The following is a 25,799-nucleotide window of genomic DNA, read 5'->3' as shown; positions in this document are numbered from 1 at the left end:
CATCAGAGTCTGTCTATTTTGTCTCCAAAATGAAATTCTTTAACAGAGTTAGCATTTTACCAAAGTGGTCAATGCAAATTTGATAGAGAAATCCAGCAGAAAAAGAAAACACAGAAATACTTAAGGAGAGGGAACTGAGAAATTTGTATGCTACAAATGAGCTGGAAACAATGTGGGTATATTCAGGAACCACATTCAATACTTGAATCCACAAGTTTCTTCTGTGTTCCTTCTGTCTTTATTAGAAATCAATTAAGCACAGAAGCTGAATACACTTTCACAGAGAGAAACATGGTGAGATAATGCTGAAGGGAAAGGTTCTTCAGTAGTGAGCTTCCCTTGCCATGTGAGACTTTTATTAGATATATGTAGGATTTAATGCTTTTTAAAACTGCTTATATTGAAAACTATTCATGAAATCTTCATCTTTTTCTTTACCAACAGCAATATCACTGAAGAAAATGTTTTCTGTGAAACAAGAAAAAGTGCAATATTATGTTTTATGGTGGTATGTTAAGTGGAAAAATATTTGATTCACAAAACTAAAAATATCTTGATATCTCCTAAAATTCAAAATCTACAAATTTGATACCACAACTGAAAGCAGTATGTCTTTTTAGTCAGGATAGAGTAATAAAACTCTAAGTATAGAGTAACACAGTCTGAGGAAGTAATTTATCTTTGTCAGATATCTACATCAGGATTAAATGAATTGCAGTCCTGAAGTGCCTCTTTCTCTTTATTGCCAATAAATGGACTTTAGACCACTAACTAGAACAGAGCACATGAAAAGCCCATTTCCCTCTATTGATTTTAGAGAACCTACATGACTGTTTTCTTCAATAATTTGAAATTTAAATTATTGAAAATAAGAAATTAATAAGTAAAGCTGAGTCAGTATTCATTCCAGTGTATTGGAGTTGAAAAAGCTTTTGGGAAAAATTCCTAAGAGCAATTCCTGGAATCCACCTAGTCAGTTATGCAAATCAGTGCAAAATGGAAACTTCTTGGGATTTCCTTATTTTGCTTTCTTGAAGCCTGAAATGACCTGTTTTACTTAATCACTGTCTTAGCAGATAGGAGTTGAAGACACAAAGAATTCTTCAAGACTGATTAGCAGAATTTCAGCTATATACTTATTCTCCGTGCTAAAATTTCTTCTCAGTAAGATACGAAAAAAACCCCAACCAGCATTTATTGGGTTTTCTAAGTAAATATGTTTAACAAAGGAAGACTAAAAGAGAAACAATGAGAGTCAAAGAATGAGAGAAGAAGCTTCCTTTGTGGAAACTTCCATAAGTTGTGTGGACACTTCCTAAAATGTTTGCACAGAGCTGGCAGAACAGGAACCTCTTCTTATTAATGCCTTAGGGTGCTAAAGTAATGTAAGAAGAACAGTGAAGTACACACTACATCTTTTACCTTTGTTTTTCTCACTGATGTCATCTGTCTTTTTCCTTCTCATTTTCAATTTGAAGGTAAAAGTCTGCTATTAAATGACACCTTCTGATCTGCAACAAAGAAGCCCAGAGGGACTTATTCTCTCAAGCTTGATGGTGATATAAACAGCATGTTGCAGCTCATATATTTTTCCAACTCAAAAGTGCCGGAACACCTAGCTCTCAGATGACTTGCAACAAGATGTATAAGAGTAGATATTTTCACACAGCTCATATGCCTTCTTTCATCACATTTTGTATAGGGATGAAAAAAATTCCATCTATGTATTTTTTTAGGATATGCCTACAATTTGTTCTACAGCAACTCCTTTCAATGTGTTAATAATACATTTCATACATACACTCTTCAGCAAACTGCATACACAGTATACTTTTGTATTGGCTATTTCCACATGGCAAATTTAAATAATTTCAAGCACTGCTCAGCAGATAAATGGCTATGTTCAATAATCTCAAAATCTACAAGAAAATTAAACTCATTAACTGAAATAAACTCAATCAGCTCTGTTATATTTTGATACTGCACTTGGTCCTCTTCATTTGAATTGAATTTAATAGAAATGATCCCATAATTTTACTACCTTCTGTTCACTCTTTTACCTCTCCCTATAAAACCACAGCTCACAGGAAGTAGGTACTCTTTACCTGTAAGCACACATCCCCCTCATCCCACTTTTGTTTCTAATTTTACTGTACCTTAAAAAATCATTGAAAATACACAGAAAATAATAATTTTTGTTCCTTTGCAGTGAATCACATGGTTAAGGAATATAAAAATACCTGAAATTTAAAAAATACTTAGTATAGGATACAAAGTACAGGAAGCATATTGTTAAAAGTGAGACTTTGAGACCAGAGCCAACTCCCTATCTATACTCTTCTCTGAGTGGGGAGTGGGTAGACAATGGGCAAAACCTTGATTACCATTGTCATCATTCTGAGTTGCTTAGTAACATCTGTTTTAATATTCAGTTGAAGAACAACAATTTATTGACGGAATGTACCATAGTGGTAGAGCAATCCATTTCTACTTCCTGAGAATGACAAGGAAAGAAAGTAAAATAGACTAAAATATATGCTTGTTAACTCTGACTCCTGGGAAAAAACAGTACTTTGATGCAGTTTCTAAGCAAGTTCTTGCTTAAGGTTTCACATAACCTGGAAATTTAAGCAGAAAGCCTTATGGAAAAATTTTAAATAAAAAGCATGGAGGTTTCCAGGTGCTGCTGAATTCTTTGCTAAAATTCAGAAAACATATCATCAAATCATAGTTGCAGAATATACTGAGTTGGAAGAGACCCACAGGGATCATTGAATCCAGCATCTGTCCCTGCATAGCACCATCCCCAAGAGTCACACCATGAGCCTGAGAGTACTGTCACTGCCCAGCCCTGATATCCAAACTAAACCTCCCGCAAATCAGCTTTGTGCTGCTTCCTCCAGTCTTGTGACAAGTTACAAGGGTATAGAGATTGGTACCTGCCCCTCCACTTGCCCTTGGGAGAATGTCGAAGACCGTGTATCATACTGTCACAAGTGAAAAAATTTAATCTACGCATTTCCTGTGGTTATTTTAGCTTGTTTTAAAAATAGTGAGGTGTTCAATCCCAGTTGAAAGACAACTGCTGTGAAATAAGAAAATATGGGTATGTTAAATAAAAGTGGTAATATTTTAAGATTTAGTGATTTACGGGTGAATTTTTGCTCATCACAGTTCATCTCTTGTCAGTAAAAACAATACAGACACATAAAGATAATGGCAGACATTACACTTTAAATCACTATCTAAAATAATCACTGCAGAGATTGTTTCATTCCTTTAAACTATTTTCTTATTTACTCTAAGAGATGAGTTCTCACTTCCTTGTGCACAGCAAATTCTTTTGTTTCTTTTTTTTTTTTGGTTTTTTTTTTTTTTTTTGTTTCTGTAGAAGAGAACTCTTAAGACAAAGTAGTGGAATATGCTGAGCTGTTAGGGGCCTACAAGGATTACTGAAGTCCAGCTCCTGGCTCTGCGCATGATGACCCCAAGAAGCCCACATTGTGACTGAGAACATTGCACACAGTCCTTGAACTGTCTCAGTTTGGAGCGGTGATCACTTCTCTGGGGAGCCTGTACCAGTGCCCAACCAGCCTTTGAGTGTAGAACTTTTTACTAATATCCAACTTAAACCTCCACTGACACTCTCATGCAATTCCCTTCATGAGGAAACTGTGCACCATGATGAGGGCTGCCCTCAGCTCTTTGTCAACCTTCCCTTACAGACCTTCATTCCCTTCATAGCCTTTTTCTGGGGCTTTATATCAGTATTTTATTCTGGTGCCCAAAACTGTAGTCAAGGTGAGGCTGCCCCAGCTCACAGCAGAGCAGGACAATCCCCTCCCTTGCCTGGCTGGCAATGCTGGGCCCGGTGCCACCCAGGACAGGGCTGGCCCTCCTGGCTGCCAGGGCACTGCTGACCATGTTCAACTTGCCATCAACCAGGACCCCAGGGTCCCATTTTGCAAGGCTGCTGTTCAGCCTCTCATCCTCAGTCTGTCCATACATCCAGGATTTCCCCATCCAAGGTGCAGAATCTGGCTCTTGTTTTTGTCAAACTTCATACAGTTGGTGACAGTCCAGTGCTCTTGTTTGTTTAGGTCTCACTGGAAGGCCTTTCTGAAGATAAAGGAAAATCAGTTTAATCAGTCACAAATAAAATCAAGATTTTTTTTTTATTTAAAAGAAAGCTAGTAAGAGGATAAAAGTGAATACTAAATTTCATTCCCATTGCAAAAACTGAACAGCAATCTGCTGAAAATACTGAAGAAAAAGCCTTTTATTTTGATGATGTTCCTTGGGTCTGTCAGAAACTGAATGAATACCAAATATCACAGTATAGTCTGACCTCAAGAAGGTTTATTCTTGAAGTCTAGAAAGGAAACTTACATAAGCTGTAAAGAATTTTCATCATGGTCATGCATAACAGAAGTTAAAATATTGGCCAATCACTGAGTATTCATTGATCTTATTCATAGAATCATTAAAGTTCAGAAGACCTCCAAGGTTATCTATTCCAATCTTTGAATGCCACATTGTCAATAAAGGCAGATTACTATGTATCATCCACACAAATATTTTTTGTAAACTAAAGTGATGAGCATTTTTCAATGGAGACTGCGGTAGCATAAAATATATTTCCCCGTGCAGAATGCATGACAAAACCCAGGTGTGATAGACCAGACATGAACAAAATTTTTCATCCTAGGATACCTCAAGTATCTTTGAAAATCAGTAAAATTTCAAATTTAAACTGATAATCACTCAGAGAATCTGCCCAATTTTTTTACACCTCTTATTTGTCTATTTCACTATGGTCTTTCTGCAGCAGGCATGTAAGTAGTTAGGAATATATGTGTCTTTTGGCTGGGGAGAGCATTCCAATAGCCAATAGCAGTGCTTTCTCAGGAAAATATTTCTTAACTACCATTTGAAAGATACTTAGTGTTGCCCAATGACCTGCATGTAAACAGTCTTTGAAGTTACATTGACAGTAAATCCACAGGAAATTCAGTTTATATGGCCCCTGGCATAATCTTTGCTTTAGAAGTAACATTGAAATGTGGAAAGAACCATGCTTTTGATTACTATATATAGAGCATGAAACTTTTCAAAAGAAATAATAGTTCTCTGACACAAAAGTTTTCTGTCATCTAATAAAACTGTTCAGAAGAAACTTAAAAATATATAATCTGAGACAGAATAAATACTTTAATATGAGACAACTGTCACTAATATATACCTTTAAATTACCTAATGCTTTCCATGAAAAATCCTGTTTCTTACTCTTTCCAATTTTTCTAAGCTTTAATCACTTGATGTGAAAATTTCTTTGCTTCTTGCCTGCGTCAGGCTGAGCTATTTGGGAAAATAAACCAGAAAAACTACCTAGCTCTAGTTCCAAGCTAGAGACAGATAGTTTTGTCAAACATAAAATGTTCTTACTTTTTTAAAAATACTATTTGGGTGGTGAGGAATTGGTAGGGGAATGGGAAAGCAAAACTATGCTGAATACCAGAGAGACTTGAAAACTTGACCTTTTACCAATGTACCCATGCAGTACTTTTGCCATCCAGCAAATTGATGAAAATCTTATTTTCCATATGGAAACATTTGATTATTATATGTAAAATAGATTTCATTCAGAAACAATTTATGTAGGAAATTCTGGGTTGATCTTTCTTTTAAAAGAGAAATTTCTGGTTTCATCTATTGTTTAGGTTTATATACAACAATAATTTTCATATGCAATGGACATTTTATGAAAAGAAAAATGACACATGAAGCATTAAGGATAGGATAGAAAAAAAAATAACATCTTGTTATACAATCTGGTAATTTTCACTCTTCAGACCTTTTAAATTTTCTGGAGTCACTATGGTGCTGTATACAGTGAATAATTCTCTCAGCAAGCACTTGCAAAGGAAGAAAGTACTTGTGGTCTAATAAGTTTATATCTTATGCCAGACCAGCTCTTATTGATCCCTCTCTTTAGGAGAAATCCTATTCTTAATGATCCCTTCAAACATCTTAATAAACAAGAAAAAACTTAACTTGTAGTCTTTCAAGTGTGAGTTTTTGATGGAGATTTAATGAGTGACTTTCTACTGTTTTTCCTTCGAGTTTATCACACGTTTAACATGCCTCTAAAGTTACCAAGGTGCCTAACAATGTGCAATGTGCTCTTTAGTTTAGAATAATTTAATTGGCAAATATTTTTGGTGATATTGATCCTGAAGTTCACAGAGAAAATCGGCATCTTCTGGCACTAGCAGTGTTACTGTCTCAGTAGCTGACTTGAGGAAATTCATTGATATTAATGTCTGTTACTAATGCAACTTCTTTTACAGAGCTTGTGAGAAGTTAAGAAAGCTTTTAGAAACCAATGCCATTGTGAGTTACAGTGAAAAAGAAGCCAACAAAACATCCAAGTCCACAAAATCTGCATTAAACTTGAAGTTTGCAAGATTTCAGAGTTATCAGATATTTGGGAAGATTTTGTCTCCTCAGTATTGTAGAAGAAAGAGCTAATCACTGAGGTAAAAGTACATTCAGAGTACTACCAGTTCACAGTAATAGGTGCTCTTGTTTCTCAAAAGTAACATGTCTTCATCTATTCTTGCTAAAGAAGGAATTGTAGTTATTCTTATGCTGAAAAAATGCCATGTGGTCTCTTTACTATCTTAAAAATTTGCTATGGAAAATTAGCTTTGTAAAGACTCACTTCTTGCAATTTCAATATCAAATTTCTTCATGCAGAGAAGTCTCCACCAGGTCCAAATTTAAGACCCAGGTACCTGCTTATTAAATACACATGTAGTCGGAAGAATTGTATGTAAAGGTTGAAACACCTTATTTTCTACCATATAAGAATTCTCAGGATGTAATATTCAAACCTATTATCCAAAACCTGAAAGAAGAAAATGTGATCATATTAATAATCAGTTAAAGGCTGTATTTCTCAAAGAATGGTCTGGAAGCAGGGAGGAACAAGCTCTTGAGTTAAGTATAAATAGGTCACCATATAAGAATGACTTCACAAAGAAGGATGGAAGGGTGGAAAAAGAGTAAAAACCCAATACACAACATCTTGAAGCTCTGCGACAATAAATCATATTGCATGCCTTTTTAAGCAGTTATTCAATTTTATCCTGAGAAGAAAGGGCTTTCCTAACAGTCAATATATGGTAATGCAAAATAAGTGTTAAGTTAAAGATATTTCAAAAAAGCTTATGCAGAAAAACGCTATACTATAGATGTACATCAAAATGGAGTTTAAAGCAACAAGAAAAAAACAAAACAAAGAAACCAACACACCCCAAACACGTCCAACCAAAGAAAACTGTGGTCCTGTTGGAAATGAGATCTGAGTCCTTAGACCTACAGTAATTTAGTGTATTCACTCAACAGTAAAATAATGAAATAAGTGTCTTAGTCTGAAAAAGAAGAGCATTAAGCCAATGTGTGTACATGCAAAACTATATGTATGCAATGCAAATAAATGCATACATATACATATACTTCCATGTATATCTGTACTCACACGTGTTTGTGCAATTTTCATTACATGTTTTTATATATAGGGTATATGCACATATATGGTTATGTATGTGTATATATCTATCATCTAGGTTCCAGGTACTAGTAGAAACATATATACAAGTAGATATGTATGTGTATCAATACTTTCCCCCTTTTCTTTCCCTTAATTAGAAAGTGAGTTTTAAATCATAAAATCATGGAACAATTTTAAAGATCATCTTGTTCCAATCTCCCTTCCACTAGACTAGATTTCTCAGAGTCTCATCCAGACTAGTCTTGAGCACCTTCAGGAGAGAGGAGCTCACAAATTTATTGGTCAGCCTGCTCCAGTTCCTCACCATTGTCACAGTAAAGAACTTCTTCCTAGTATCTAATCTAAACCTCCTCTCCTACAGCCAAATACCACTCTGCTTTGTCATATACCACCTGGTCTTGTGAAAAGTCCCTCTCCAAGGGACTCCCTTCTTACAAGCCCTCATAAGGTGCTGGAAGGTTGATATAAGGTTTTCCCAAAGCTTTCTCTTCTCCATACTGAAGAATCTCAGCTGCCTTAATGTGTTTTCACAGAAGAGGTGATCCAGCCCTGTGATCTTCTTGGCTCTCTATGGACTCACTCCAAGAGGTCAATAAGTTTCTTATGTTGAGGGCTCCAGAGCTGGGCTCCAGGTGGGAGTCTAAGAACAGTGGAGTGGTGGGGCAGAGTAACCTCCCTCGACCTACTGGGAATTTTTCCTTTCATGCCACTCAGGATACAACTGGCTTTCCAGGCTGTAAGCTCACATTGCTGGATGATGTGGAGCTTCTTGCTCATGAACATGGCCGGCCAAGTCCTTCTTCCCAGGGCAGCTCTCTATTCATTCTCCACCCAGCCTGTATTTGTGCTTGGGTTTGCCCTAAGCCAGGTTCAGCCCTTTGCACTTGGTCTTGATGAACTTCAAGAGTTTCACACAAACCCACCTTCCAAGTCTGTCAAGGTCCCTCTGGATGGCATCACTGCCCTCCAGCATTCTGACCGTGCTAAACAGCTTGGTGCCAGTAATAAACTTGTATAGGGCACATAGAAAACAAAGATGTTAAAAGGTGCTGGTCCCTATACTGATGAAGAACATCACTTGTCACTGCTCCCCTGTTGGATATTGGCTTGTTGACCAAAACTCTTTGAATGTGGTGATACAGGCAGTGTTTTACCCACTGATGTTTAGTCTACCCATTAAATCTCTGTGTCTCCAGCTTAGAAACAAGGATCTTGCCTGAGACAAGTGTCAAATGCTTTGCACGATTGCTGGTATTTCTTTTTACAGGTTAGTCACATTGGGTACCTTCCCTTTCTCATTGCATAGCTAAGATATATTTAGTCTTTTTGACTTAAATCTTTCCATGATTATGATCATAATAAATTATGTTTCTTTCATAATTCAAAAAAATGAAGGATCTACATTTACAGCTGTCTTTCCTGGTTGAATTCTCCAGCATGACCATAATATGTATTTCCTTATTCACAGTTTTAGAGCAATTTTTCCTCTCAAATATATGATTATCTAGCTAATTTATCAAAGAGAGATAAAGTATGATTTAGTCTGAATTTATAGAATTTTAATGAATGCATGATATATAATTTTCTTATTTCATGTTGGGAATGCTAAAATTAAATATAGTATTGGACTTGTTACTGAATACTACAATTTATGAAACAAAAGATATTTAATATTATTCTTCAAGACTTTGGTAAGCACTAAGTGATGAACAAATGTGAAATGTATGTATTCTGCCTTTTGTACAGATGCTGCCTCATTTGAGTACCACACTAAATTGCACAAATCCTGCCATTGATATATACTAGAGTTCACTCCCTCCTATGAAAAATTAAGGTTTCCCGCAAACCAGCAAAGGATTCCAGACAAATTAGGAGGCAAATTCCTTTGGTTTTTAGTAGTGTCAAAGCACTTAACTATGATGGAATTTTTAAAAAATACTATATGATAGCTTACTTTTAATTTTTTTAATGTGTGTAGTTGCATTGAACAGTAGAATGGTTAATAGTATTGTGTTCTAACTCAGGGGGAGATTTTAATTTTAAATGTTTTGCTAAAGTAAATTATATTTTCTATAAAATATTTTTTCACTTTTTGCTTATTTTCAGTTTCTACTACAAGGGTAAGAGGATCTCTTTAGACATCAAAAGTTCTGACAAAGAGGAATTGCTAATGGTAGTTGATGCTTCCAGCCTCACAGAGTAGATAAAACAGACACCTTTTATTCAGCCTGAAAAGTCCTTTCCTCATTTACTTCAAAGTTGACTTATATTATAAAACTTTAAATCCCAGCCATATGGCCAAGATTTTTTAATTACTGGTCATGCCATGCACCAATCAAAGAATAAATTAACCACATATTCTTTCAATCTTGAGACCATGTGGGAGACTATATTTAAATTTCATTCATGTCTGTGACAGTTGGGTTGTATTTAAAAGAGGGCTCTTATAATCTACTCCAGGTTGAATCTTACTATTGTGAGCAAATTACAACCAAGCCAATTTTAATTACCTGTGGGGGGAAAAATCTGTGACTAAGGCAATTATATGAGTCTACTAAGCCCATATTATTAACACTAAATGACATTAATATTTTCATATGGTTAAGCAGGAATAATAATTATATTAATTATAATTTTTTATATTTAAAGAAGGAAGAAGTCACTTATTTTAAAAAAGTCTTAGCCCTTTTTTGTGCTGCTCTAAACCCACAGCATTTACATAGACATGGTATGCAAATAATGTGAGTGCAGAATGTGAACAGTTCATGATTTAGGATCCAAGTCCCATATAATTAGTATAACAGTTCAAATCCCTCTAAATTCAAGTTCTGAATATGCATACATTATCATGAATTAATGTGAAATTATTGTCTAGGCAAGATTACATGGTTAGTGAAAATTTAGATAGTTAAGATTATGTAAAGAGTCAAGTAACACACTGAATCACAAACAGAAAGAAATTATACACAAACATATGGGAAATAGCTAAAGAAACTGATTATCACCTGTAAGAGTGAAGAAAATTTTAATATAGATCAGTAGAAAGATATTTCAGTCAGTGCAAAAATAATGGACTCACTTTCACTTTTAAAGCTGTGGGGTGTCTTATGTTTTTAACACATGCTTTGAGACCTTCTTTTCATGTTTTTCTTCTGACTGCACATAAAACAAGTTAGATTGAATCCTTAATTCTACATAAGATATGTACAGTGAAAAATTATCCAGAAAAAAACAATACTTCTTTAAATATTTAAACAGATTATGTGAGAAATATATTCTCTTATTTCGTTTAGGTAAAAGAAGTATTGAAATGTTGATGCTTCAAAGGACCTAAAACATTCCTGACCTGGGCTAAGGTTTTGGCAGGAGCTATGATCTCACAACTGAAAAAAAAAAGAAAGTGGTTTAAATTTATTTTTTTTAATTTGCTTTAAATTGCATTTTCCTTTTCCTCCGTTATGTTTTGGTTTTGGTGTTTAAAGTTTTTTAAAATATGCTTGTCAATAAGACAATCTTAAATGAGATTGATACTTTATCAGACAGTAAATGCCAAATGTATAATAAAATTCGGAACTGAATTTCAGTCAGCATAATAGTAACAACAATTTATCTTAAGGTAAAATCTGTTCTCCAGTGCCAATCTGTAATAAAAAATAATTATTCTGAAATAAAGGTATTATAAATCCAAGATATACTAACTGTCAATTTACACTAAATTAAAACAGAATTGTCATAAAAGTTTTTATATTGAAACCATTCACTGAGGCGCCATATCTTGGCGTTATTAGAGAGAAAGGGCATGGTAACAGAGATCTCAAAATACAAGCGTGAGCTGAAAGCTAAGGTTCGGAAATACTAGGAGAAACAGCAGGCCTATAAGTGCAATGCACAGATGGTAATTAGTGGTTTATTAAAGGAGAATAACCTTTGAATCTGTGTGCAACCAACTTCAAATGTAAGAAAAATCCAAAAGAATAAGTCTCCTTCACAATCAAATTTGAATATAATGTGGAACTGAGCACCATTGAAGAAATTCCTGGTTAGAAGACCATGTTGGGAAACATATGAAGTGATCCCAAAAAGAGGAGGAAGAAGACACCCCACCAGCATCACATTCCCCCAACAGAGAACTCACATTTCTGAAATGTGCTGATCTCACCTTCTGCTTCCCATACTTCTTCCTGAAAAAGACTGATTGCCTATTGGCATTAGAACCAAACAAATAGTAAAAAGTATAAATGAGATTCCATAATTGGAAACTGTTGACTACAACTCATGGTATCATTTCTAAACAAATAATTTTCAAGCTGTTAAGACTATAGTTTGACTCACACTGAACTCTTGTCTTCTTGCTTAAGGTTTTTTCTTTAATGCAGATAAACTGAACAAATAATGTGATGATTCTGTTCTTGTGGATTAGTTGTTAAAATATAATTGCAACAGATTGGGAGAATGTGGGAAATCTAAACAATAATTTGCAAATAAAATGGAAGCATAAGATTTTATTTTCTAAATGCATTATCCATTGCATTTAGATAGATGTATCTAAATTCATTATTGTTTGATCAGAAATATTTTTGACTCCAAACTAACTGTAATAAATCAGATTATCAAATTTGCATTGCCATTCTTATTACTAAAATTTCTTTCCAATTATGACAAAAAATAAATAATAAACATTTGTATTTTCAGTATTAACTCTTTTTTTCATGCCTCAGCTAACTAAAAATAAATAAGACTTTTATGGGAAAACATAGCTACCTACCTTTTTCCCTTGAAATTATGTAACATATTCCAAGTGGCTTGAGGGGCAGCCTATATAAAGGCAAATTTCCATTAATGGTGTTCTAGAAAGCTAGTTGCACTGCTCTTGAATGATCTCCAGCTTTTCAGCTAGACACAATCTTCATTTTACTGCATGAACACTGATTACTCTTTCAAAAGGACAATGTGTAAATTGTTTAGAAAAAAAATTTCCCTGGTTAAGTCTGTATTTGTCAGACTCTGTGCCTTTTACTGCAGATTATCCCAAGCACAGGGCAGAGATCCTTCGATGCATTATTAGGAGAGCAACACAGGGGACACAATCTATGCGTGATGACTTGCCGTGTTCCCAAACTGAGTCTTGCACTAAGAGGTGTGACAAAAACCATATTTTCAATCCTTTAAAATTAGAAAGGTGCACGCTTCTGCACAGCAATATGAAGTCCTTGTTCTTGCAATGTTCTCCTTGCACAGGTAGTTTGTCTTAGCACCTGATTATTATGGATGTGATTACTGTCCCTTTCAATGTGTTTAAGCTGAAATATAGAATTTATACGCAAGCTGTTACTGCCTGTTATTGGAAAAAATATTTGACTTACAATAATAAAGAAAAAACATGGACAAAGTCTTAGTATAATCCATTAATCATAATCTGTAATCTTTAATTTTCTTTTTCTTCCCCTCCAGGCACATTGTAATTCACACATTAAAGAGATCATGCATCTTTTTAGAAAATACTTACACCAAATAAGATGATGGTCAATTTAGTGTGCAAATTATATACTCACAAACTTGAAAACATTTCAATTAGTATATTGAGGAATGAAATGCCCCTAAGGATACGGAAATCTAGATTTTAAATATTTTGTGATAAATGATCTTTAATATGAAGAACTGAGGACCCTCACCAGTACTGTATGATTTAGTCATTAGTACCTTGACACAGAAAAATAGCAATTTGAATGGAGACCTTCTCATCAGAAAGTAGGAGTTGAGAAAGAAGGTAAAGAGATTCCAGGATGACAAACTTCGTGGTTGGATATCCCAGATAACATGCCATTATTGCCCTATTCTTTTCCCAGCAGACTTGGAGAACTCAAAAGGCTGTAAAAGCAGGAAGGTTCTTTCAAAAAATTTTGACTGTGCATTTTTATAAGTGTAGAGCAAATGCTACATCAAGAGGAATAACAGAGCAAAATATTATATTGAATATATGTTGTTGTTGACTGGATGAGCCATAAAGATATATTTTTAAATATCTTTATCTTTTAGGGCCTTAATTTCTTATGTAAGGAATGTCTTAAAAATTTTTTTCTAATATTTGTTTACCAAAACCAAGTTATGCAGTTGAGTCTAGCTTTGACTGAAGACATATGAATTAAAGATATTGCCTTGAAAATGTATATATTAGTTCAGATCATTATAGCAGAGAAGAAAATTATACGAGCCATATTTCTAGAACTGCTTAGAAATAGACATTAAGACCATTTCCTTCCAAGGAAGTTTCGCACTTCAACTTCCAGAAGTAAGGCAACATTTCTTGGTTTCAACTGGAAGGATCCTCATAAATTTTCTTTGATAATACATGAATAACTTAAAGGAAAAGATTGCATAAAATTTGCTATTACTCACATTATATCTCAGAAACAATAATTCTTTAATATGGTTATTTGAAATCAGGTTGATTTCAGATTGTAGTGTACCTAGCCTGTGTCAAATTATGATTAAAATGCTCAAGGGCTTTTGTATGGCTTTTGATCATTCCCATTGAGAGTGCCACAAAATCTTGACCAACTTCAACTTCTCAATTTTAATGTTTTTAGTCTTTTAGTTTATTTTATCTTTACAGCAAAATCTCGTGATTTTATGTAATTATCTCTTTACATTTCATCTTCCTCTTTAGAGACAGGTATAATTGTAGGTATTTTTTTCAACACAGTACCGAAATAAATATTTGTAACTGGTCAGGATACAGGCATTAAATTATATTTTCATATAGACACATTTGACGTATAAACATATTGTCATACCTGTGTACTGAGTCTTTGCTCGTGATATTTTAAGTAAATCAACTGATATGTATCAATGAATCAATGAATCAATGAAACATATATTCAAGAAGATAACATGGGATGGCAGCTAGATACAGATGTGCTGCAACCTATCTCTTAGCTCTTCTAGAAAGTCTGTGCCACATTTTGCAGTCTTTAAAACATAAACACAAGTTAATCTTGAATTCTGACAACTCACAGAAATGTTCCTCTCTTGGAACAGCCTCACTTTAGCCCATGGTCTCTTCCCAAATGGCAATCTGTGCTTCAAATATAGGAATTTATAATAGTGAGAACGGAATCTGATCCTCAAAAACACTTGCAAAATTCTTCAGTCTGGAGTGCTTAATGTTCACAGAGGGTCTCAGGGTCTTACCTGCCTATGAACAGCAATTATGAGAAAGTGCTGAGTGCCTTGTTACCCAGGGCTACCACAGGTAAATACTCAATATTGCACCTACTCTCCCCACATAAAGTGAAATCCCTAGTACTGACTGTCTCTGACATGACCTTCCTTAATTTTAGCTGAGTTCTCAGAGACATCATGTATTGCATTGTACCTCCCTCCTAGATTTATTCTTCTTTAAAGGAGTTAGAAACAGATTCAAAGGTTGCCCAGCAAGTGGCTGAATATTCTTGTAACAGGACTGTGATTTGTGGTTTGTAAGAAGCAATTGACTCATGGACATTTCTCCCATCTCCTCTCCCAGTCAAATAAATTGGTGGGTTTATTCTGTTGCCAATCCAAATCTGGTATGAATTAACACCAGAATACAGAAGGGAAGGACATCTTACACCATTTTACGTGGCCTTTTTAATCACCCTAGATGAGAAAAAAATGCATTCATTTAGATTAATATTACTTTGAGTTTTTTCATTATACTCATGCTTCATACTCAAAACCTATTTTAGTAAGTGAAAAAATATATGGAAAGCTCTAATTTGTATGGAAAGTATCCAGACTAGCATGGTACATTATTTCATATTATAATATTATGGTATTCAGAATTATTAATGTTCATTTTAGACAGAAAAATTGCAATAGTTCAATCAAAGAAATGTATATCTAGTAATGACACATTTTCTACAATGTCAAATATATATCTGCATGTTATATCCTACGCTTACATAAATAGAAGTACATATATGTACTAAGATATACACATGTATTTCTCAGGGATAGTTTTGATATTAAAACATTTTGTCTAATTGATATTAGGTTAAATAGTTGGAAGTCATAAATTACAAGGTAGAAGTTTTGAACCAGAAGATTGGAGATGTTACTTCAAATCAGGCAATATATCTAATAATTTTTAAATTAACACTGATGTAGTCAGGGTTGATGCTAACAAGAACCTTTCATCCACCCATAAAACTCCTGATAGATTATGTACTCCATTTTAACACATGATTTAAATTCAGCAAAAAAAAATAAAATCCATAGCTCATAACTTTATTAAAATGCAATATGTATGTTTTCTGTTAATTTATGATTTCCAGTGGGAGTGACTGATATCTTATTTTTAATTTATAATTAAATTTGTAATTTTTTTTAATCCCACTCATAAAGTAGTGGTATAACTCACCAATGTCTGAACCATTTTGTCTTGTGAGTTATAGGGGCTTGCTGTCTATGAGTTTGATTGAAAATCTGTAATTATGTCTTATCAATCCTCCCTGAAAAATAACACATAATTAGACAGAGCTTAGAAAGTAGCAGTTAGATTTAAGAACACACAATTTTTTGCCTTAACCTACAGGACACTACATCTTTGTTCAGAAATTTTCAGACTGTCAAGGGTTATAGAAAAGAAATAACATTGTGATAACAATATTGAGACTTTGGTTGGTTTGTTGGTTGATTGGCTGGTTTTGTTGTCTAGCATAAGCATATTCACCATCTGTTTACTGAGTAAACGTTTGGAGAAGTTACTGCACAGCCAATCTAAACAGTTCTGAATATTTTGTGGTTATCTAAAGATGTGAATAACTACTAAACAACTAGATATTCTAATGACATACTTTAGTATGACCCATGCCATTTTCAAATGTTCCTTGACAAGAAAACAAACCTAAATGGGTGATTTACAAGGGAAGCTATGGTGTTTGGCTTGCTGCATTTTTTTTCCTTCAACAATTTTTTTTTTGGTATTTTCTGCCACAGGCCTCCCTCTCTGCTTATTCCATCTTACTTTCACATGCTGATATTACATCTAGTGACAATGTGAGACTGAAAGTTTTGTTGTTTCATAGTATAGCTAACTCCAAACCTCACAAAGAAAACAAAGTTTCAAGATGTGACTGTCTGTTGGATTTAACAGCAGACACAAATTATAACTGATGTCATGGTGTGAGAGATCCTCACACCGTGACGCTAGTTATAATTTCCTGGGCCACTATATGTATTCTTTTTCTTCTAAAATTTTATTAAGTTGTTTTATTATGATTGAATTGAGAAGAAAGACAAAACAAGCAATCAAAAAATCCCACAAAACCAATGAACCAACAAACAAAAAACCCAACCAGAAAAACTACCCCTAAACTCAACATCCCAGCCTCAAAGGCTTGACTACTGTAATTCTCCCAAATCATCACAACTCTAAAAATTGTGTGAATTTGTGTGTGAAAAAACACAATTAATTTATAGGACCTACCCAAAACTAATACAGTTGGTGAAAGCTGATTTGCACTGCAAGGCTTTGGTAGTGGCAGGGGCTGCTGCGGTGACTTTTGTAAGAAACTGCTAGAAGCTTCCCATATGTCAAACTTGGTCATGCCATTGACACAAGAAAAGTCAATGGGTGACAACTGAGATGCAGAAAATTCTGTATTAGTAACACAAAACACCTTTTTTTTCTTTTTTTTCTTTTTTTTTTTTTTTTTAAAGTATTGAGCAAGGCCAAAGATAGGCAGGTTGCCCAGAGAGGTTGTATAGTCCCCATTCTTTAGTGATTTTTAAACTTTCCTGGTGAGAAGCCCAGCTATAAACAGGAGTGTTGTCAGACCATCAACCCCTCTCTAGTTCTGTGACTTTGAAATGTTGTGGAGTTGTATGTCAGTAAGGACAACTGGAAAGATTTAAGTGCTTTAGTATATTTGTTAGTATTCAGCAATGTTTCATTGGTGAGACATGTTCTCATAAATATGCAGACTGATATATGAACACAGAATGTCAAAATTTTAGATTATGAAACTTTCCTGGTGGCAAGAATGAAGAACTGAAAAAGAATCTTGTTAATTGAACCATTTAAAAAAAAAAGTGCTTCTAAAAATTTATACATGTTTGTCTCAATGTTTTGGGGGTGGGGAACTGGATGTGCACCTGATGAAAAGGTAATTTTCTTTTAGTAAGGAAGCTGTGTTCTATAATGTCTAAGAATCTGGTTTATTATGCCTTCTTGTTTTCTAATTTAGAATTCTATTTTACTTTATTTTTCTCTTTTGCCCTATATTTTATTACAGTTCTGCATAACTTTTCACAAACAGTATGAACACTATGTCTCTCTCCTGACATAATCATTGAGATCTCCATCTAAGCATTCAATGTCTGAAGAGACTATGTAATATGAAATTGAAAAGTGTCAAAATGTTTTCATATTACTATTGAAATGTTGATAAGGATAAGAGTAAAAGTAGTCTGGGAAAATAAGAATAGTGTCTACTCAGTATCTTTTAAAGAAGAATTAATAAATCTAAACTTTAAATGTTTTAAAAAATCTTGGAAGCAAGTGGTGCTTTCAATGCTAAAAGCATAATCTCTTGTTCCACATATTTAGTGATAGTGTTTTAATTTTATGTTTTTGAAAACCTACTTGAGCAAGTGCACTTAGCTTTCCAAATGATAAATTACAATGGAAAATTTCTGGCTAGATAAAAAACATTATAAATAACCTTGGATATCTTTCAAGAGTGAGAGCCTGAATGTCTAGAGAATTACATATCCTTAGATGTAAAAAGGAATTTATTTGTGCTACACTGATCTGCACAGATCTGCATGCGATTTTCACCTGTTTTGCTCCAATATTTCCATAATGTTTTGTTTTACAATGCCTTTTCTAAAATACATATAAGTACCTGCTTTATACTCTACTTAACAGTCCTATAGGACAGCTAGGTACATAAGAGTCTTCAGTTTTGAGTTGCAGATGTTTGAAAATGTTCAGTCTATCTGAGCAGAAGTCAAAGGGCCAAGAAACCAAAACATCTTTTCCCTTACTCAATAACAAAAAGTAGAAAGAGGCATGACCATCATCTCAGAAAAACTGGTATTGTAATGCATGTATATTCTCAGGAACCTAGCACGAGAAAGGTTTTGTGAGCAGCTTTGTAATCTAGTTGTTTTAGTAAGACATTTCAAAAATGAAGAATTCTACAGAGTGGATCAGAGCTATACATTGTCATTGGAAGGGACTGACTTATCCATCTTCCTTGCAAAGAGAATCAGCTTACAAAGTAATTATTTCCCCTTAACAGAGATGTCACATGAAACGTGGAGAGAAAGCACCATTTGACTAGGAAGCGAGAGTCACACTTCTGAACTGCCATTCTGTGACAGTTATTAAAAGATCCTTTCTTGTTCTAAAGACCCCTCTTTTTGAATTGCATGGTTTGATGTTCAACACTTTAAATTTCACCTTTTAAACTTGAAAAAGGTGAAAATAACACAGAACAAAGATCTTCTGAAGTCTGAGATCTACAAATGAGCTTGTTTTTGTTGAAAAAAAGTTGTGTGAGAGGGATGTAAAAGAAAAAATAAGGAAGACTGTAGAATTTCAGGTTGTATTCAAAGGAGAGAGATTGTGCTTTTCCATATTAACCAATATTTTATACTCATAGATTTTTGTCCTTTCAGCAAAACTATATATGGAAAGCTACTCCATAGTGTGCTACTCTTCTATTCTTCATTGTTTTGTTTAAAGGTAATCCCATATTCAGAAAACCAAAATTAAGTATAGGATAAACTTAATTTGCTTAGGAAAAAACCACATTGGCTCAGATCAGAACCTTTGGATAATGTGACTATGTGCAGCGATTCAAACTGAAATGTAGAGATTTTGAAGGTATTTGTCTTGTATATTTCCTATTTAGCTTCAATTAAAGAAACGCAGAAAACCCAAATAACATATTCTTATAATAGTTTGTGATGATCAAACACAGTGTCAGCAGTAGCATTCTTTCTATAAAATTGGTGATGAAATAGGTCAATATAGCCCTAATTGCATATTGGTGCTGCTTTTCCAAATCTACAGTCTTATAACCATAATACAGTGAAGATGAGTTTTTATAATTTATACTGATAAACTTGTAAAAATACAGAATAATGCAACCTGGATCATTAGATTATAGAGGGAGTACATAAGTGTAAAGCCCAAAGAATCTTAATATTTCTCTAAATAAACTGCTAGAATACAAATGGCAAGCCAGGTAAGAAGTAGAAAAGTAAATTAAAAACTTCCAATACACGTTACTGAAAAGCAAGTTTTTCTGTTCTTGACTACCTATCCCTACTAATTGTGTGCCTGGAGTAATCATCATTGTAAGGCTTATAATAATTGATAACAAACTTCCTTTCTTTACAAATGATTGAAAAAACCTTCCAATTTATTTGTACAAGAAAAAGAAAAGTGTTTCATATGTTCATGAAGTCTTTGGAGTCCCTGCCTTATTATCAGATATTTACTGTTCTGCAGTAGGAACTTCAGGTTCAATACAACTGGAACTTGAAGCTTTGGGAGTGTCAAAAAATTGCTTTGAAATTACTGATTTCGTAGTTTTAAAGAGAGTTCATTCTTCCATGGACTATTTGGGGTTAGTATGATGCATAGAGTTTTCATTCAACTTCTTTTTTGTGATTTTTCTGGGTTTTGGAGTGTTTTTGTCAGTTGGTTGTTGGGGTTTTCTGGGTGGGAGGAGAGGGGAAGGTTTTTCTTTTTGTTGTTTTTTATGTTGGAGAGTTTTTTGTACCAAATTTGTGTCTTCAATGGCACAAATATTTCCAGTTTTATACATCATGCTGGCAGTTATTTTTGACTTTCTCTGTTATTAGTGGCCTTCATTTAAACCAATTTTTTAATGTCAAATGTTGCTTTCAATGGTCCTTATTTAATTTTCATTAGAATACAACAGCATAATTTTTTTCTGCACTTCATTGACTTACAAAAAATGAAAAAGGTATTTTGAATTATTTTCTTCCCACAGTCAGTGGGATTCTACACATTTTAGGTATGAGCAAATAAAGGAGAAATTTTTGAAATAACTATTTGTGAGAGGTTCTTAGATAATGTTTGAAAGTGACTAGAGAATACATAGCATTCACGACAGCTGTTTCTGCTCTGATTTTAAAGAAAAGGTCACCTTAGTTGAATCCTACATGAAATAAAACTTCTTGCTAATGAGCATCTACAAACTTGTCCTTGTTCATTCAATTAGAATTTTTACCCACTGGTCAGCAGCTATGTATTAATCCCTAAAGGTATTTTGCAAAATCTTTCAGTAAAATCAATGACTCATATGATTTCATTGTGAACTAGCTCCCTTGAACTGTTTGTATATCTGAAGTAGCTTTAATAATCTGTCTTGGGAAAAGTCTAATTGGTTTTGAAAATATGAGAATGAAGTCAACATTTATGTTTCTATCTAATGTGTTGTATTTAATTTCACATCCTTTTATTAGGCTCTGCATAGCTAGGACAAAGTAGAAATGCCTGCTTTCATATTTATGTCTGCGAAAGAAGTCATGGAATATATCCAGTGTAGGCTTTTGAAGCTGAGTTCTTACCTTGCCTTATTTTCCAATCTTTTTCCCTTAAGGCCACAGATCTGTTATTTAATTGAAGATGTATAGCTACTTTTTTTTCTATGCACAAATCCAGTTTTCTAGCAAACGATGCTGTCTGAAGACACATCTTCAAAATCCAAGGGGAAATAAGACTATTTTCCCCAAGGGTTTCAAAGATCATCAGAACATAGATTTTTTATAAATTTAGAGATGAGAATAATAGTATACTCTATTGTGACATAAAGGCACTAATCACAGAAGGATTGCTGTAACTAGTAGTTTAAATTACCTAGGAATGAAAAGAAAATGTCCAGGACAAAACAGAATGTTTTCAGTACTTCAGATGTTGACCAACACTCTGATATTACAAAACTACCAGAATGGAGAAGAAAGAGAATTACCATGAATTGCTGAATGCCTAGATACAAGGGAACAAAATGAGAAGAAAGTGAAAGTGGCAGAAAAGTTGCAGGAAAGTTACAGAAAGTTATATTAAAAGGTATTTATGAGATGGCTGGATCAAGTGTAATTGAGGATGAACTGTCCAAAAAATGCAGCTGAAGTTCCAGAGTATCTGCAAATGATGTCTTCTTGGAGTCAGAATTCTTTTATTTTAACACAGATTTCATCCACGAAGCTGAAAGTATAATAATTAGCCAGTGTAATTTACAAGGAATTTTTTATGCTATTTCCACAAACTTCATGGAAGTAAAACATATTTTTCCTACTTTACTCAGACTTCAGATGATTCCTAACTAGGAAGCACTACTTGTTTCAGGTATGGAAACAGTGACAGAAGATCAAACAAAACATTACTGTGTCACTAGATAGACATAATCAAGGTGTTTTAAAGTGAGAAATATTATCAGATTTTTCAGATTTATTTGCATTATGAAAAATGCATAGTGCAAAATGGACATTAATATTCAGGATGGCATTTAATGAAGTGTTCACGCTAATATGTAGTGACACCCTACAATGCATTCCAGTTTTCTCCTAATTTTAAATATAATATGGTTTATGGTTTTATTTTAATATTCAAATGGCAAAGCTGATGGAGGTTAATAGCATTCAGTTACGGTCAAGAGTGACAGACTTTATTCATGGAAGAAATTGTTAGGGTCAGAAGTCACCAGCACAAGTTTGTTGAAGACAATAATCTTCTTTACAGACAACACTTTTTCATGAAGAAAAAAGAAAAAAAAAAAAGAAAAAAGAAAAAGAAAAAAGAAAAAGAAAAAAAAGAAAAAAGAAAAAAGAAAAAAGAAAAAAAGAAAAAAGAAAAAAGAAAAAAGAAAAAAGAAAGAAAAAGCTTATCATTCCAAGATAGAACTGTGTTATTGTAAATGAAAGAAACAGTCAAAAGCCCAAAGGTTTCTGGTCAGATTGGATAGTCCAAACTGAAAACATGAAGCTTCCAAATTAATTCCTCTTTGTAGTAAATTCTCTGACTGCAGTTTTTGGCATTCAATTAAATTCCTAGGTTCAATGTATTTAGTTTTAAAACAAGGTATAGAAAGACTAATTCTAATTGCAGAAAAAACGTGCCACAGAAGTGACTATAGAGTTCAAGCAGAATGTGAAATGTAGACATATTGAAGAAAATTAGAATCACCTGAAGATTTTCAGCAGCACAGAAAAATGTAAGTCAAATAGAAAGTCATAGAATCATAGAAAGGTTTGAATTGAAAGGGGATCATCAAAAATAATTTAATCCTGTCTGGTGCCACAATTACAGACATCTTTCACTAGACTAGGTTGCCTGAAGACCCCTCCAACCTTGTCTTGAACACTTCCAGTTGTGGGATATTACAGTGTCTCTCTGTTATCATAGAATGTTTCTTCCTTGGGTTCAGTCTAAATCTACTTTCTTACAAATTTAAAGCTATTGTGCATTGTCTTGTCACTACAAGTCATGGTAAAAAATGTCTCTTTATCTTTTCTATAAGATCTCTTTAAGAAATGGAAGGCTGCAATAATTTTTCTTTGGATATTTATTTTCTCCAGGTTGAATAACTCCAATGATCTCAGCCTTCCTTCATAGGAGGCGTATCCTAGCCTATGACTGTTTTCATGGTTCTACTCCGGATCATTTCCAAGAGGTCCATATCCTTCCTATATTGAGGACTGCAGACATGGATGCAGTTCTCCAGCTGGAGGCCAGTTTTCTCAAAGATAATACAGTATTGTAGAAAGAATGATGACTTTTCTCAAGAACAAAAATATAATTTACTTTCTATGAATAATTGTCAGTGCTCCTCTGCACACTGAGAAGTGTCAAGTGCAACATCTTTTCAAGGTCATTGTGTTTTTATATTTCACATATACTTTCTGTTTTCTTATTCTGCTTTGTGATTTTTAAGTCTACTAATCTTATTCCCCAAGGGGGAAAAAAAAAGGAGAGAACTTTCAATATAAGTACAATTAAATCTTCATGTGATTAATCATGTTTCTTTAAAAATTAAGAATAACTTATTTCAAAGAATTACATCTTAGAAATAATCTGAGTTAGGTTTGTGTGGTGAGGTTTTTTCAGCTACAGGTGTGACTTCTAGAAGTTTCACACATCAGAGCCAATCTTAGCTGGCTCTGAGATGAACCTGTGACTGGCAACAGGGGCCAGCCCATCAGCAATGGAAGTAGGTACTCTGTGACAAAGTATTGTAGAAAAGGGGAAAATATCTGTACAATTCACACAAGAGAAAAAAAGGAGTAAGATTTTGTGACAGAAACACCTCTGCAGACACCAATGTCGGTGCAGAAGAAGGGACAGAAGTTGCTCCAGGCACTGGAGCCCCTGCCATCAGTGGTGCAGCCCATGGTGAAGTAGCTGTGCTGTCTCTCATGGAGAGCCACAGGGATGCAGGGATGCACCTGTAACCTTTGGAGGACCCCACATAGCAGGTGGATGCCCAAAGGAGACTGTAACTCATGGGAAGCCTGTGATAGAGTAGGGTCTTGGAAGAGGTTGTAGGCTTGAGGAGAGAGGAGCCCAGGCTGGGACAGGTTTGCTGGCAGGCCTTGTGACTCCACAGGGGACCCAGGCTAGAGCAGCCTATGCCTGAAAGGACCCACAATAGAGCAGAGAACTGCAGGCACGTGGGAACAACCAATATTGAAGATGCTCATGGAGAACTCTCCCCTGTGGGAGGGGCCCCACACTGAAGCAGAAGAGGAGGAGAAATGAGCATCAGAGATAATAGGTGATGAATTGACCATAACCCTCATACACCTTCCCCTGCACCACACAGGGGGAGGAGAGAGACAAAACAAGAAATGAAAGAGAATCAGGGAAGAGGAGGATTTCAGGGAAGGTGGTTTTAAGATTTGGGATTATTTGTCATATCCTACTCCGATTCCAGCTGGCACTAAATCAATTACCCCAAGCTGGCTCTGCCCATGATGGTAATTGGTGAATGATCTCCCTGCCCTTATCTTGACCCATAAGCCTTTCTTTGTATTTTTCTCTTTTCTCCAGCTGAGGAGATTAACTCAGTAGCTGTAGATTAATTCAGTTGCTTGGTGTGTACCTGGTGTCCACCCAGGATCGATTCACCACATGATCGTATTCCATTACATAATTTTCATTATACAACAGTATGGAAAAGTATGTATGCATCCAGTTGCACATTTATTTCAAGGCACCTGTTGAAGTAAGTTCAACTTTACTTGTTTGAGACAGATTTCAAAACCAACCATGTTCAGCAGTCAAATGCACAGACCAAATAAAAAATTTACATAACATAGGAGTTAGATTTAGATTCTATTTTACAGAGATATAAAAATAAATAAATTTTTTGTCTCTTCTTGGTAAAGAATTCACTTATATTTCAAGTAAAAAACACATATTAATTTTTAAAAGTAGTTTGAAATAGGCTACCTCTCTTTTCATGTATGATAGAACACTTTTCTTTAATCCAAAAGATCTGGTCATATTTGGTCAATATTAAAGATCACTTAGCCTAAAACTGAATGCTGAACTTTTACTCCCTTTCAAAGTCTAACGTCTTTAAATACTAGTGTCTGAAGAAAAGGACTGCTGTTAATCATTATGTACTCACAGTACTGTAGTGAGTTCTCTCAAGTAGTACATACCATTTAAACAATATGAAAATTTTTAACAATAATGCTCTAATTTTTAAAGTCATAGATAATCTTCTACCACTGTCATAAATAGACACTTTTAAGACAGAATTATATACAAATTTGTAAAGGCAATAATTCTGAATATGAGATTATTGTTATATGCAAATACTGTTTTAACACAGTAAACAATTATAATAGGAATAAGCAGAGAGATCTTTATGAGGATAAATTTATGAGGATAAATTTATGCATTAGGGTAATAGTTAAAAAAAGAAAATATTTCAGGTCATAAGGAAAACAAAAAGAAAGGAAGCATGGGGAGAGGGAAGAAGGTGCTCTTCTGGTTTACCTTTTTCTTTGAAAAGAGAGAGTTATCTTGTATTTGTCAAATTAAATTCCTCCATATCATTGCTGTAGACATTTGATATGTGTCCATCTGAAGTGCTATTCCAACTTTTGTGTCTTTTATTATTATAATTATTTTAGTGAACATAGTTATGTAAAGTAATCCATCGGTACTTTCTTGCTGTAGTCCAGAAGTCAG

At 34.3% G+C, this 25,799-nt stretch overlaps 1 long non-coding RNA gene across 1 annotated transcript; it reads right to left on the bottom strand.

Annotated features, from left to right (window-relative positions):
* Positions 1–1,428: 1,428 nt before the first annotated feature.
* LOC135289992 (uncharacterized) lies at positions 1,429–25,799 on the bottom strand. Its single transcript, XR_010352743.1, has 3 exons — positions 25,605–25,799; positions 3,922–4,119; positions 1,429–3,082 (listed from the first exon to the last, which is right to left on the bottom strand). It is a non-coding gene; the product is annotated as an uncharacterized LOC135289992 (long non-coding RNA).

The sequence above is a fragment of the Passer domesticus genome, chromosome Z (assembly GCF_036417665.1).
Source record: "Passer domesticus isolate bPasDom1 chromosome Z, bPasDom1.hap1, whole genome shotgun sequence".
In the NCBI taxonomy this organism is placed as follows: domain Eukaryota; kingdom Metazoa; phylum Chordata; class Aves; order Passeriformes; family Passeridae; genus Passer; species Passer domesticus.
This window is presented reverse-complemented; position numbering and strand designations above follow the sequence as displayed.